Source organism: Anomalospiza imberbis, chromosome 5 (assembly GCF_031753505.1).
Source record: "Anomalospiza imberbis isolate Cuckoo-Finch-1a 21T00152 chromosome 5, ASM3175350v1, whole genome shotgun sequence".
Classification (NCBI taxonomy): Eukaryota; Metazoa; Chordata; class Aves; order Passeriformes; family Viduidae; genus Anomalospiza; species Anomalospiza imberbis.
Window position 1 is genome coordinate 1558727 of NC_089685.1, and position 6215 is coordinate 1564941.

Genomic DNA, 6215 nt, shown 5'->3' on the forward strand with positions numbered 1-6215 from the left:
ACGAGGTGTGGGATGAGGGAAAAAAGCTCCAATTCCCTAAAACTCCAGCAGGACTAACTGGGATCATCCCAAAACTGCAGCCAAGTGGGGAAAATTCCCAGTTTGGGCTCCCAGTACCAGACTGGTCCCAGTGAGCCCGGAGAGGAAACTCCTGGAGTTCCCCAAGGTTTGGGAGCAGAAGAGGATTGGGATGGAGATTTGGGAACAGGGATGGAGATTTGGGAACAGGGGTGGGGATGGAGATTTGGGAGCAGAGATTTTTTCCATGTGATCCAAGAAAGATCTCAGGTCCCTCCAAAGGGTCCCACCATGGATTTGTGGCTGGGTTGGATTCTCCTGGAGGCTCCAGGACCAAATTATCCAAAATTCCTTTCTGAAACTTCCTTGGAAAAGCCATTGCTGAGCTGGAGGGGAGCAGTTATCCCTGGGAATGGGGCAAATCCTGTTAAAAGCGGGAAAAATCCCTGGAGAAACCCATGGAGCCAGCAGAGATCTGGGGTGGGCTCTGATTTAGGGTGGGGAGATGTTCCCACTCCTGGCCTGGAGAGAAGGAGCCAGAATTGTGGGAATTCCTGGATGAGGATGCAGGATCTGAGCTGGGAACGGTGGGAGCTTCCCTTTGCCTCGAGACCTTGGGAATTCTGCCCAGTCAGGATCCTCCTCTCCAGCAATTCCTTCCTTTCCCACCTCAGTCCGGAGCTTCCAGCTCCTGGAATGAGTTCTGGCTCCCCTCCTTCCCTGAGGCCTGGAAGGGAATTTTTTCTCCAATTGTTTGGAATTTTGGAGCTGTTTCTGGGAAAGAAAACTCCCAGGCCACTTCAACACAAGGAGCTGGTTGGGAAAAATCCATGTGAGGGATTTTTCCAAGGAAAAGGGCCAGGGCACAGGACTGAGAGACTTTTCCACCTCTGGGTCCCATCCTGGGCTGTTTTCCCGAGTTTTATTCCCCCACAAATTTATGTTCCCCACAAAATCTTTGTTGGGAAGGGAAAATGTCCTTGGAAGAGGCAAATCCACGCTCCAGACATGGATTTTCCATGTTTCAGACATGGAATTTCCACGGTGGTTTTATTAAGGAAAAATAGGGAAGAAAAGGCAGAAAAAAGAAGGGATTTCCCGGTTCATCCCTTGAAAAGCAAATCCGACTTTTTTGTCTGCCACGGTTTGGAATTCCCCACCCTGGGAGGAGAATTTGCTGCCAGGAGAATTGTGTTTCCCAGGGCAAATTCCATCAAAATATCCTTCGGGAAGGAGCGAGCTGAGCCAGGGACATCTGAGGGCACCCACAGGACCTGGAGGCCTCAAACGTCCCAAAAGGTTCCCTGAAAAAATCCCAAATTCATGAAAAATGCAGGAAGTGAGGAGCGATCCCACACATCCCTGGGATTCCACCTCTCCTCACCTTTTCCCGGGAGCTGAATTTCCGGGAGTGAATCATTGCTCGGAGCTCATTAAACTTTCATCTCCACAAACCGCGGAAAATCAGGGATTTGGGGCCATTCCAGCCCAGGAACTTTGAAAACCAAAAAAAAAATCCCACATCCCAGAAGTTTTGCCCGGCCCAGGAGATCCCATTTGGTGCTTCCAGCACCAGAATTCCATGGAGGATTCGGACATGGATGCATTGAGGGTTAAAAAGGACTTTTCTGCTTGGCTTTGTCCCTTTTCCCCCCAATTTTTAGGGCTCAGTTTGCATTTTCCAGGCTATGGAAGGAGGAGAATTTCCCTAAAATCCTACAGCAAACCCTTCCTCTGTCACGTAGCTGATTTAAGGGATTTTATGGGATTTCTCTTCATTCTAACCCCATTTTGGGGGTGATTTTCACTCCTTCCAACAGCTCAAATCCGTAAAGTTTTCCCAAATATTGGAAAATTCCATCCGATGGGAAGAGAATGTGCTGGGAATACATAATTCTGAATAATTATTTTGCTTTTTTTGCACTTTTTTCACCTTTTCTGAGGGCATTTGCATCCCTGGATTTCCACAAAGCTCTCCCTGTTTCATCTTCCTGGGAATTAATTAAATTAGTTCAATTAATTAAAAATTAATTCAATTAATTAAAGCCCAGAGCTTTGGATGCCAATGTAATGTCAGGAAAGCTCCTTGGCATGAACTGGATTTGGGGCTTTTTTGGGAAATTCCCAAAAATCACCCGGGCCAATCCCAAAAATCCAATCCAGTGGCAGCTCCTGGGCATGGAATTAAACTTGGAATTAAACTTAGAATTAAACTTGGAATTAAACTTGGATTTTGCTGCTTTCCCTCCAAGGGAAGAAGAGGAAAGATGTGGTGAAAGAGAAAAAATAATCCCAAATCCTCCAAATTTTCCTGGAATGTTTTTATTTCTTTCCCTCTGTTGCATGTCCTGCCCCTTTCCCAAAGGAATTTTTGCACCTCCCTGGACATGTGGGCAGCACAGACAAAAAATCCAGGAATTTGTGAAGGGAGCCTGGATCCTCACTCAGACTCCAGGAATTTTCCCTGATTTTCTGTGTCCCAATGGAAAATCCACTTTTATCCCAAGAATCTTGGAGCTGCTCCTGCTTTTTCCTGCACCCAGAGCTGGGATCCGATCCCACTGCTGAGGCTGCAGCATCTGGAAAAGGCTGGAAAACTTCAGGGAATGTTTAATTCCCTCCAGGTGGGTTTTGATGCCTTTCCAGAATTTTATTTTGGGATTTTCCGGGTGATTTCAGGTGCCAAACGGAGCAGGACAAACAGCCCAAGGTGGGATTTCTCCTTGCATCTCCAGGGACAAACCCATCCTGATTTTTTTCCCACTTTCCTGCCTGGCATTGAAGGTTTTCCAGGATTTTCCAAGGATTTTTTTTTTTTGCCTTCCCAGGGGTGTTGGGATGCAATTCCACCCTTGGAATGGGGATGGGGATGGGAATTCTCTGGGGACTCAGGGATGGGGATTTGGGAACAGGGATAGGGATTTGGGAACAGGGACAGGGATTTCACCCCAGAAGGACTGTGGATGGCAGGAAAAGCTCCCGGGGAGGCTGGAGGGAGTCACGGAGGCTTTTCCAAGATTTAGGCCAGGCTGGACGAGGCCTGGAACAACTTGGGATCGTGGGAGGTGTCCCGGGCCATGGGGTGAGCTTTAGGATCCTTTCCAACCAAACCACTCCATGATTCCAGGATTAAATCCAGCCCTCCATTAAGGGCATCTTTAATTGCTCCCACTGTAAAAATCCATAATTAATGAGCCCAATTCCAGCTGGGAACACCACCAGGGATTTTCCAGGCTGCTTTTCCACCTGGCAGGATTTTGTCGGCTCCTTCCCGACGGATCCGATCCAATCTCCCGGCACATCCAGAGGGTGCTGGATGAGACTCAGCCGTGGCCATTTCAGGGCTGGCTCGTTATCCAATTACCAAATTATCCCAACCCAGCCTCTCCTCCCTCTCCATCCCTTTTCCTTTGTCGGGGTTGCTTAGGAACTGCCGCGGACATCGAAGGCTGCGGCCGGGAGATTCCAAGATCCCCTGGCTGCATGCAGGAATCCATATTCCAATATCCAATATTCCAGGAATCCCCTCCTGGAAAGGGGCTGGGAGTGCTCCTAAATCCATGGATTCGCATCCCCGGGCCACAAATCCTGATCCAGAATTCCTCTTTATTTCCAAATTCCATGCGGGTTTGTGAGCTGGCTTTGCGTGCGTTAAATCCCAGATTTCCACTGCTCAGCTTGGCTTTTCCCAAGGCCTTTCTCCAAAGCACGTTCAGGAATTTTCTGCTTCGGAGCCTGGAAAGCCACCAGAAAACCTAAAACCTCTCCCCGCACTGCTGCCCTGAGATAATTTCAAGGAACTCGATTAGGCTGCACTGACATTTCCAGGGAAGCGCCGGGGCTCCATTCCCGGAATGCTGAGGCCCTGCCAAAGCCTGGATGGCAAATCTGTAGGGAACATTTGATTAATCCAGGGGGGATTAAAAAAAATTCCAATTCTTAATTTCCCCGAGCTGTGATGGGAATTTGAGCTGGGTTTAATCCACTGAGCTTGACCTTAGGCTTGCCTAAATATTGGTTTTCACTTCCCAGCTCTTCCAAACTGGGATTAAATCACTTGGATCCCTCAGGAATGTGGATTTTGGTGGAGAGTTTTGAGCCAAATAATTCCCTTGGGAGGCTCTTCCCAACTCCTTTGGATGCTCCTGGACCAGGAGGCCAAATCCTTCTTCAGCCTTGCATTTGGGATTTGGAACCAAAAGCTGCCAGGAAATTCCAAAGCCGGGGAGGTGAGGTCTGATTTTTAGGGATGGCACTGGGCTGGAAAGGGGGAATGAAGGGATTGGCCAAAAATTTCTGGGAATAACAACACAGGAAGGGAATTTCCTCAGTCTCCCAGATCCCACAGATCCATTCCTCCCCTCCTGCTGCTTCCACCCCTGTGGATTCCCAGCTCTAAAAAGGATTTGCATGGAATTTCTGCTGCTCGGCATCTCTTCAGCCTTGGTGACAACTTCCCACAACTTTTGCCTCCAAATCCTAAAGGCTGGAGCAGGATTTGGCCTCCTGGTCCCTGAGCATCCAAAGGAATTGGGAAGAGCCTCCCAAGGGATGCATAAGGGGGATGAGGGATTTTTGCCTTTGGATTTGGGAGAATATTCCACCTTGAGTTCTTAATGAACACTTAATTATTGAATAGGTTGTTATCCTTAATGGAATGGAAGGAAGAGGATTTTTAGTATGGAGCAAAAGGACACAGGGAATGGCTTTAAAGAGGGATAGGGCAGGGATGGATGGGATCTTGGGAATTAGGAATTCCTGGCTGGGCTGGAATTGCCAGAGCAGCTGGGGCTGCCCCTGGATCCCTGGAATGCCCAAGGCCAGGCTGGACATGGGGGCTGGAGCAGCCTAGGATAGCAGAAGATTCCCTGTCCATGGCAGGGATGGAATTGGATATTCCTTCAAGTCCCTCCAATCCAAACCATTCCATGATTTTATTTTCCAACCAGGGAACCTGTGGCTCCTCCAAGCCTCCCTTTCTTTCCCTGATCATTTTTGCTCATTTAATTTGGGAATGAGATGATTTCCTGATTATTTCAAATCCTTTATTTCCCTGGATGCTCTCAACTCCCTAGAGCTGGAATTCCACTCATTCCATATTTCCTGGGATATTGGATTCCAGAGGCTGCAGCATCCCAAGATCAGCATCTTTCAGGAGTCCTGATTAAATTCACACAGGGAAACCAGGAAAATGTGGAAATGTTTCTCAGAATTCCACTTGTTCCCAAGCCCTGTGGAAAAGCCCAATCCCTCCCTTTTGGGTGATGCCGCTTTTCCCACTGGGAACGTTTTGTTTCTTCTCCCAGGGAATATTTTTCCAGAATGTTTTTCCTGTCCAAGGACATCTCAGGACAGACCAGGATTTCAGGAGGAGAGGCTGGAACTGTCACTCTGGAAATGGCTCCTTGCCAAGGCTTACACAATTCCATGTTTTTCATTTTTTGGGGGGGAAGGAAAAGGAAGAAAAGTCCCCAAATCTCTGCTCCTCCCTCCCCAGTACCTGGGATTTTGGGAATGAGGGGAATCCTTTTCCTACCTGTGCTACCAGGAGCAAAGAACCAACCCTGAATCCTGGGAAATCTGAAATCTGGGAACTCTGAAACCTGGGAAATCTGAGCTCGGGTTTACCAAATTACATGGAAAACTTTTAATAAGTCCCTGTTTTCCCATTGGAAATCCTGTAACCTTTCCCGGGGATTGTCCGATGGAACAGGACCCCTCTCAGCTGTGTCCCTGTCTCCATGGGACCAAAATCCCAGGATTTGGAATCCCTCTTACTGCACCATGGGACCAAAATCCCAGGATTTGGAATCCCTCTTACTGGATTTCCACACCTCTTCTTGGATGTTCACAAGTTGCAGCTCCAGGCTCCTTGAGGAATTGGAAGTGGCATTTTTTAGGGATAAGCCTGGCTTGGATCCCTATTTTTTTCTTGGAGATTTTTGGATGGCTTCTCTTAACCTGCCCAGGGAATTCCTAAAGGAAGGAGGAGTGGGGGAGAAGGTGGGAATTCCTGAAGGCCCAAGGGAATTCCCAAGAGGTGGAAGAGAAGGTGGGAATTCCTTAAGGGCCACAGGGAATTCCTGAAGGCCCCAGGGAATTCCCAAGTGGAGGAGAAGGTGGGAATTCTGATGGCCCCAGGGAATTTAGGGCCAGGCCAAAAGGGATGGGGCTCCATCTGTTCCAGCTGGAAAAAT